The sequence below is a fragment of the Rattus norvegicus genome, chromosome 11 (genome assembly GCF_036323735.1).
Source record: "Rattus norvegicus strain BN/NHsdMcwi chromosome 11, GRCr8, whole genome shotgun sequence".
Taxonomy (NCBI): Eukaryota; Metazoa; Chordata; class Mammalia; order Rodentia; family Muridae; genus Rattus; species Rattus norvegicus.
The window spans coordinates 57,162,730-57,172,263 of NC_086029.1; the positions used below are offsets into that span (position 1 = coordinate 57,162,730).

General features: G+C 41.8%; 1 pseudogene; it reads right to left on the reverse strand.

The window, feature by feature from the left end:
• Window positions 1–3,170: 3,170 nt before the first annotated feature.
• Pdcd6ip-ps1 (programmed cell death 6 interacting protein, pseudogene) lies at window positions 3,171–3,871 on the reverse strand (annotated as a pseudogene).
• Between the last annotated feature and the right edge of the window lie 5,663 nt (window positions 3,872–9,534).

Sequence of the window (9,534 nt, forward strand, 5' to 3'; positions counted from 1 at the left end):
AGATACTTGTAACCATATTTTCCTGGTTTTATCTCAGTGAAGTTCACTTCGACTTCCCACTAAACTCTCTATGTCTTTTTGCCCTATTTGCTTGCTAAGCATTCACTTACTGACATACCTTATACTTTTTTTTACTGCCTCTCTGGCTAAAATCTTTTTTTTTAATTTATTTAATACTTAATAATAATTCTTTGGTTTCCGGGCAAACATCCCCCTCCCCCCTCCCCTTCCTTATGGGTGTTCCCCTCCCAACCGTCCCCCATTGCCGCCCTCCCCCCAACGGTCTAGTTCACTGGGGGTTCAGTCTTAGCAGGACCCAGGGCTTCTCCTTCCACTGGTGCTCTTACTAGGATATTCATTGCTACCTATGAGGTCAGAGTCCAGGGTCAGTCCATGCATAGTCTTTAGGTAGTGGCTTAGTCCCTGGAAGCTCTGGTTGCTTGGCATTGTTGTACATATGGGGTCTCGAGCCCCTTTAAGCTCTTCCAGTTCTTTCTCTGATTCCTTCAACGGGGGTTCTATTCTCAGTTCAGTGGTTTGCTGCTGGCATTCGCCTCTGTATTTGCTGTATTGTGGCTGTGTCTCTCCGGAGCGATCTATATCCGGCTCCTGTCGGTCTGCACTTCTTTGCTTCATCCATCTTGTCTAATTGGGTGGCTGTATATGTATGGGCCACATGTGGGGCAGGCTCTGAATGGGTGTTCCTTCAGTCTCTGTTTTAATCTTTGCCTCTCTATTCCCTGCCAAGGGTATTCTTGTTCCCCTTTTAGAGAAGGAGTGAAGCATTCACATTTTGATCATCTGTCTTGAGTTTCATTTGTTCTAGGCATCTAGGGTAATTCAAGCATTTGGGCTAATAGCCACTTATCAGTGAGTGCATACCATGTATGTCTTTCTGTGATTGGGTTAGCTCACTCAGGATGATATTTTCCAGTTCCAACCATTTGCCTACGAATTTCATAAAGCCGTTGTTTTTGATAGCTGAGTAATATTCCATTGTGTAGATGTACCACATTTTCTGTATCCATTCCTCTGTTGAAGGGCATCTGGGTTCTTTCCAGCTTCTGGCTATTATAAATAAGGCTGCGATGAACATAGTGGAGCACGTGTCTTTTTTATATGTTGGGGCATCTTTTGGGTATATGTCTGGCTAAAATCTTAAAGTCTATTCTTATCTCCTAAATGAGTTCATTTGTGTATTTGGCAAAGTGAGTCAGTCAGGGATGACCATAAACTAGTGGGTTACCTGGCCCATGCCAAGGTCCACTGTTCTTCGGGTAGTCCATGAGTGTTGTTTGTTGCTGATAGCCCCCTGTACTCAAGGTCTTTTAATGGACACTGGCCCACTGGGGCGTAAGAGCACAGAACGTTGGGTCCCTGTATCCACAAAACACTGATTGGGCTTCCCCTCTATTCTGGGGCAGTCCCTGACCCAGTGTCCTTTTCTTACAATAGGCACCCTGATCTTTAGCCAGGAATTCTCTTCTGTTGCCAGGTACTATCTTCTTAGTCTCTCTAACTACTGTGGCCAGTATAAGTTCCTCCTGTGCCGTTTATCTCTCTTTATCTCTCTAGCTTTCTCTTCTTTCTGTCTCTTTTCTTCTCTAGCTTTCTGTTCTTTTTGTCTTCTTTTTCTTTTTCTTCAGTCTCTCTGTCTGTATCTTCTTCTATAGCTACTAGGTGCTGTCCACTATTGTGTACAGACCCTGAGCCACACACTAACTCTCTCAGGGACTTAGCTTAACCCTTCAAGTTTCTGCAACTTTTTCTTCATATCATTTCCTTACTTTAGCCAAATAGGTGGAGTGTTTTTTCAACTCCTCAGAGACCCACCATTGGAGTCTGACAGTAGACCTGGCACTCCCTACCTTCATGTGTATTGAAGTCAACAGGCAGAAGTGAGGGCCTTCCATCCGTGTTTGGAACATTTTTTCTGGCCTCTAGTAGGATTCTGTATTTCCTGTAACAGTTACTAACAAGCATCTCAAGTGGGAAGGTGAGAAAACAAGAAGAGAGTACAGAAGATAGAGCTCCGCCGAAAAGGACAAAAGCATTCAGTCACACAGAAAGACAATCAAAAGATTAACAGACAAAAAAAAAAAAATGGAAGTGTGCACAAAAACAAAAAGAAAACAAATGGCTGCTGCGGGATCACCACAAAACTGAATCGATTTAGACGGGAGCTTCTCTGAGCTCACCAATGACAGATGATGGAGAGTGGATTCCACATCACTATTCCTTCTCAACCACAGACAGATGAAGGGGAGTGGATTCCACTTCATTCCTCCTTCTCAAGGGGACACTAAAGACAGAAGAAGGGGAGCGGATTCCACATCACTCCTCTTTCCCAACCAGAATCTCAACTGACAAGTTGTGTGTTCTAGCCTAACTTCAGTATAGTGGTAACACAAAACAAAGACCTAAGACACACAGACAAAAACCACTCTGGAAATACAGATGGCTGGGAGGACAGGTCTCTTCTCCAATCCAGGAGAATCACTGAATCCTCATTGGCACCCAGAAGGGAATCTCCTAGGCATCCCTGGGGTTCCCCCAGACCTCCTGGGAGGTCTCCCAGGGCAGCACAATCAGTGAGCCTCTGGCACGTCTACCGCTCACATTTGTGTCTCTCCTGAGACACTAGCCTCCCTCTCAGCCCGAGATGGGAGCGACTGCAAAACCAGAACTCCAGAACTCGCAAGTAAATACAGACCCAGAGTAGCAAATACAGACCCAGAGTTTAGCCGGCACAAAACACAAAGACACAGATGCTATCTCACCTCCAAGTGGGTCTTTGGAGATGAGGGTGGTCACTCATCCCAGACGAGTCCCCAAATGAAAGACCCCAGGAGTGGGGAGACCCTCACTCAAGTCTCAGGATGACACACCCCCCCAAAGAACTCACACAAGACCATCCTTGCTGCAATCACATGAGGTTTATCGATAGGAACCAGTGCACTGAGGTCGAGACTCGTATCCCACGCAGGGGCAACCCCGAGAGGCTGGGAGAAAGGGTATTTAAAGGGAGAAACCACAACCCGAGGGGGCAGGGATGGTGTCATTGGAAAGTGTCGAGAAAACCAGTGAAAAATCACAAGGAGGATCTTCCTGTTTCTCAAGATTGCTTAACTTTGTGTTCCATTTAGTTCCTAGGAGAAGCTTCCTGCTTCTCAAGGTTGTAGTGCATCTTCACACTGACACCGTTTGAAAGCATCACCAAAATGATCTGCAGCCGATTTTCGAGCTTAGTTATGATGATGGCTTTCGTGTAATCTTTTGTGACATTTAACAAAAATATTTCCAGAACTTGGGCCAGCATGATAAGCCTGAGGGCCCCAACAGTATATAGAGAGGTGTCCACAATAGGCTCTCCCCTTAAGGCAGATAAAAGCATGTCTTTGATATGTAAAAAGGCATCACCAGCAGACTGCTACTGCTTAGCAGCAATTTTCGAACCTTTGTCATTATCTGGGTTCTGCTCTGCAGCAGTCTGGCTAAGCTATAGCAGCACAATTGAATGACTCACAACTCAGTTCATATCCTAAACTTTCAGTTCATATCCTAAAATTTCACAGATCCTCCAAAAAGGAAACCATTATCAAAAGCATCCTTGAATGTAAATGTCAGGCAGATCTAATTTTCAGAAAATGGGAGTTTGGATTTGATAGAACAAATCTAATCAGAATTATTTCAACAGCGTCTCCAGTGCACCCTTGTGCTTCTTGGATGAGAGGCCAAGTGCAGTGTGCCACAGTTTATTATAGTGGCTCAGCAGTACTGGCTTTGTTATCTCGCCAGTGCCTGTGTGTATCTGCTGTATGAACTTCACCAGAAGCTTGGTCAGGTCTACCTCCGAGGTCTTAAGGTGCATCCAAGGTGAATGACACCATCATGGTCTGTGGCTGCTTTTAGGACAACGATCATGATCTAGGTGCAAACACTTACAGCGGACAAAAGTGTCCCCATTTCCTGTATAAGTAAGTAGCACTTTCATCCTCACAGTCTGTGGGCTGTAGCACATGTCTAGATAAAGCCTCCTTTGGATGTTTACATTTCGGTTGCCCTTGATTTTAATCTCAGACAAAACAGGCTAAGCTGGTAACACTATCTCCAGATGGACAGCAGCCAGAGCTGGTAACACCAAGGGAGCAACACTTAACTTTGTCCTGACTTTTTTCCAGATTGATCAAAAGCATCCTTGGCTAAATGGGAACACGGGGATGGAAGGCAGAGCTAGCTGCTCTAGCTGTATGAAAGGGAATTGTCTTTTCCGGTTCTTTTCTGTTCTGTCTGGTCCCTTAGCCAAGAGGGCAGCACTACATGTAGAGAGCAGATTCTTAGCTTTTGGCCTAACAGCTCAAATACCAATCTCTTCCAGAAAGAGGCTCACCCAAAGCAATGCTTATTGAACTGTCTTCCTCTGCTGTAATCATACCATGCCAAATTGTAATCATTATAAAACTGTTCTTCCCTTTATATTATTGTTGAGAAAACAGAAGTCTGGAAAGTTCTATGGTTGGTTGGCATGGAGATAGAGTTACTGCCAGAGCCCATTCACTATATGGGAGAGGGCACTCACTTCATGTGGGACAGGGGCCTCCTAGTCTCTTTATGAACAGGTCAATACTTGGTATATCTAGGGGGATTCCTCAACTCTCTAATAATTTCTCATTTATTTCTTGTCTCCAACTAAAATCTGCAGATTTAAGGACAGCTGGATTCTCCATTTTGTGAAGGGAATTTTTCAAATCTACTACTCATTTCTGATATTGTGTTTGATCACATTTTTTCTTTTATTGGATTTATTTTTTATTTACATTTTAAATGTTACCCCCTTTCCCAGGTTCTCCTCCAGAAAACCTCTATCCCATGCTTCCTCCCCCTGCTTCTATGAGGGGACTCCCTCAGATACCCACCCACTACCTCCCACCTCACTGCCCTGACATTCACCTACACTGGGGATGAAGTCTTGACAGGACCAAGGGCCTCTCCTCCCATTGATGCCCAACAAGGCCTTCCTCTGCAACATATGTGGATGGAGCCATAGGTCCATCCTTGTTGTACTCTTTGAATGGTGGTTGGGGGTCTGTTGATTGATATCGTTGTTCTTCTTATGTGGTTGCAAATCCCCTCCGCTCCTTCAGTTCTTTCTCTAACTCCTCTATTGGGGTTTCCGTGCTCAGTTCAATGGTTGGCTGTAAGCATCCACATCTGTATTTGTCAGACTATGGCAGAGCCTCTCAGGAAAAACTATATCAGGCTCCTGACAGCATACACTTCTTGACATCCAAAATATTTTCTGGGTTTGGTGTCTGTAGATGGGATGGATACTCCAGGTGGGGCAGTCTCTGCTCTACACTATGTCTCCATATTTCCTCCTGTGCGTAGTTTTGTTCCCCCTTCTAAGAAGGTCTGAAGCATCCACACTTTGCTCTTCCTTATTCTTGAGCTTCATGTGGTTTGTGAATTGTATCTTCACTTATCAGTGAGTGCATATCGTGTGTGTCTTTTGTGATTGGGTTACCTCACTCAGGATGATATTTTCTAGTTCCATCTATTTGCCTAAGAATTTCATAAAGCCGTTGTTTTTAATAGCTGAGTAATAATCCATTGTGTAGATGTACCACATGTTCTGTATCCATTCCTCTGTTGAAGGGCATCTGGGTTCTTTCCAGCTTCTGGCTATTATAAATAAGGCTGCTATGAACATAGTGGAATATGTGTCTTTGTTATATGTTGGAGCATCATTTGGGTATATGCCCAGGAGTTGTATAGCTGAGTCCTTAGGTAGCACTATGTTCAATTTTCTGAGGAATTGCCAGACTGATTTCCAGAGTGGTTGTACCAGCTTGAATTTTTGGGATCACTTAAGCATACTATCATGTCACCTGAAAATAGTGATATGTTGACTTCTTTTCCAAATTGTATCCCTTTGACCTCTTTTTGTTTTCTAATTGCTCTGAATAGGGCTTCGAGTACTATATTGAATAGGTAGGGAGACAGTAGACAGCCTTGTCTAGTCTTTGCTTTTAGTGGGATTGTTTCAGGTTTCTCTCCATTTAGTTTGATGTTGGCTACTGGTTCGCTGTATATTGCTTTTACTCTGTTTAGATATGGGCCTTGAATTTCTGATCTTTTATCACGAAGGGGTGTTGAATTTTGTCAAATGATTTCTCAGCATCTAATGAGATCATGTTCCCCCCCCCCCGAGTTTGTTTATATAGTGGATTACATTGATGGATTTCCATATATTGAACCCTCCTTGCATCACTGGGATGAAACCTACTAGATCATGATGGATGATTATTTTGATGTGTTCTTGGATTCAGTTTGTGAGAATTCTATTCAATGTTTCTGCATCGATATTCACAAGTAAATTGATCTGTACTTCTCTTTCTTCATTGGGTCTTTGCCTGGTTTAGATATAAGTGTAATTGTGGCTTCATACAATGAATTGGGTAGTGTTCCTTTTGTTTCTATTTTGTTCAATAATTTGGAGAGTATTGGTATTAGGACTTCTCTGAAAGTCCTGATAGAATTCTGCAATAAACCCATCTGGTCCTGGGCTTTTTTTTGGTTGGGAGACTTTTAATGACTGCTTCTATTTCTTCAGGAGTTATGGGATTGTTTAGATCATTTATCTGATCCAGATTTAACTTTGGTACCTTATATCTCTCTAGAAAATTGTTCATTTCATCCAGATTTTCCAGTTTTGTGGAGTACAGGCTTTTGTAGTAGGATCTGATGATGTTTTAGATTTCCTCAATTTCTGTTGTTACGTTGTCCTTTCCATTTCTGATTTTGTTATATACTCTCTCTGTGCCCTCTGGTTACTCTGGCTAAGGGTTTATCCATCTTGTTGGTCTTCTCAAAGAACCAGCTGCTGTTGTTTCTACTTGGTTGATTTCAGCCTTGAGTTTGATTATTTCCTGCTGTGTGCTCTTCTTGGGTGTATTTCCTTTTTTTTTTTTTTTTTTTTTTGTTCTAGAGCTTTCAGGTGTGCTATTAAGCTACTACTATATGCTTTCTCCAGTTTCTTATCAGAGGCACTCTGAATTATGAATTTTTGTCTTAGCACTGTTTTTACTGTATTCCATAAGTTTAGATATGTTGTGCTTTTATTTTCATTAAATTATAAAGTCTTTAATTCCATTCTTTATTTCTTCCTTGACCAAGTTATCATTTGAATAGAGCCTTGTTCAGCTTCCATGTATATGTGGGCTTTCTGTTGTTTTTGTTGTTATTGAAGACCAGCCTTAGTCCATGTGATGTGATCAGATGCATGGGATTATTTCTATCTTCTTGTATCTGTTGTGATCGCTTTAGAGAAGGTATCATGAGGTGCTGAAAAGAAGGTATATTCTTTTGTTTTAGGATGAAATGTTCTATAGATATCTGTTAAATCCGTTTGACTCATTACTTCTATGGAGTATACTCTGTTTAGTTTCTTTTTTCATATTGATGAGAGTGAGGTGTTGAAGTCTCACACTATTATTGTGTGAGGTGCAGTGTGTGCTTTGAGCTTTAGTAAGGTTTCTTGTATGAATGTAGGTGCCCATGAATTTGGAGCATAGATATTCAGAATTGAGAGTTCATCTTAGTGGATTTTTTCCTTTGATAAATATGAAATGTCCTTCCTTGTCTGTTTTTGATGACTTTTGGTGGAAAGTTGATTTTATTCGACCTTAGAATGACTACCCCAGCTTGTTTTTTGGGACCATTTGCTTGGAAAATTATTTTCCAACCTTTTACTCTTAGGTTGTGTCTATCTTCGTCACTGAGGTGTGTTTCCTGTATGCAGCAAACTGCTGGCTCCCTTTTTCGTATCTACTCTGTTAGTCTATTTCTTTTTACTATGAATTGAGTTCATTGATGTTGAGAGATATTAAGGACTGATTTAAAATCACATTGATGTTGAGAGATATTATAGTGACTGTTGTTTTCTGTTATTTTTGTTGTTAGAGTTAGAATTATATTTGTGTGGTCCTCTTCTTTTGGATTTGTTGCAAGAAGATTACTTTTTTGCTTTTTCTAGGGTGTAGTTTCCCTCCTCGTGTTGGAATTTTTCCATCCATTATCCTTTGTAGGGCTGGATCTGTGGAAGGATATTGAGTAAATCTGGTTTTGTCATAGAAATATTTTGGTTTCTCCATCTATGGTAATTGAGAGTTTTAGTGAATATAGTAACCTGGGCTGGCATTTTTGTTCTCTTAGGGTCTGTATGACATCTGCCCAGGGTCTTCTAGCTTTCAGAGTCTCTCTTGTGAAATCTGGTGTAATTTTGATAGGTCTGCCCTGATATGTTATTTGATCTTTTCCTCTTACTGCTTTTAATATTCTTTCTTTGTTTAGTGCATTTTGTGTTTTGACTATTATGTGACAGGAGGAATTTCTTTTCTGGTTTAATCTTTTTGGAATTCTGAGGGTTTCTTGTATGTTCATGGGCATCTCTTTCTTTAAGTTAAGGAAGTTTTGTTATATAATTTTGTTGAAGATATTTATTGGCCCTTTCAGGTGGGAATCTTTGCTCTCTTCTAAACCTATTATCCTTAGGCTTGATCTTCTCATTGTGTCCTGGATTTCATGCATCTTTTGGGTTAAGAGAATTTTGCATTTTGCATTTTCTTTCACCGCTGTGTCAATGTTTTATATGGTATCTTCTTCCCTTGACATTTATTCTTCTATCTCTTGTATTCTGTTTGTTATGCTTGCATCCATGACTCCTGATCTCTTTCCTAGGTTTTCTATCTCCAGGGTTGTCTCTCTTTGTGATTTCTTTATTTTTTCCATTTCCACTTTTAACTCCTAGATGATTTTGTTCATTTCCTTCTCCTGTTTGGTTGTGTTTTCCTGTAATTTTTTAAGGAATTTTTGTGGTTCCCCTTTAAGGGCTTCTACCTTTTAACCTGTGTTGTCATTTATTTCTTTAAGGGAGTTATTTATGCCCTTCTTAAAGTCCCCTATCATCATCACGAGATGTGATTTTAAATCAGAATCTTGCTTTTCCCAGTGTGTTGGGGTATCCAGGACTTGCTATGGTGAGAGAACTGGGTTTTGAAGATGTCAAGTGGCCTTGGTTTCTGTTCTTTAGGTTTGTGCACTGGCTTCTCGTCATCTGGTTCTCTCTGGTGTTAACTGGTCTTGCTGTCTCTGATTGTGTCTTGACCCTTCTGTAAGCCTGTGTGTCAGCACTACTGGGAGATCAGCTCTCTCCAGGTAGGATTTGGGTACAGAAAGCTATGGCACAGGGTCAGCTCTGGGAGCAGAGGGAAACCAGAAGGGTCCTGTCCGCAACTGTTCCTTGCTTCCTAGGTCCAGAGGACTAGTTAGAGTTCCTCTTGGCCAGAAATGTGAGCAGAAATGGTGCTCTCATGTGTGTCAACACTTCTGGGAGACCTGCTCTCTCCCAGGAGGATCTGGATACAGACAGCTGTGGCACAAGGTCAGCTCAGAGCACAGGCAGAGAGCAGAAGGATCCTGTCCCAGACTGCTCCTTGATTTCTGTGTCCTGAGGGCTCTGGGCAGATCCCTTGG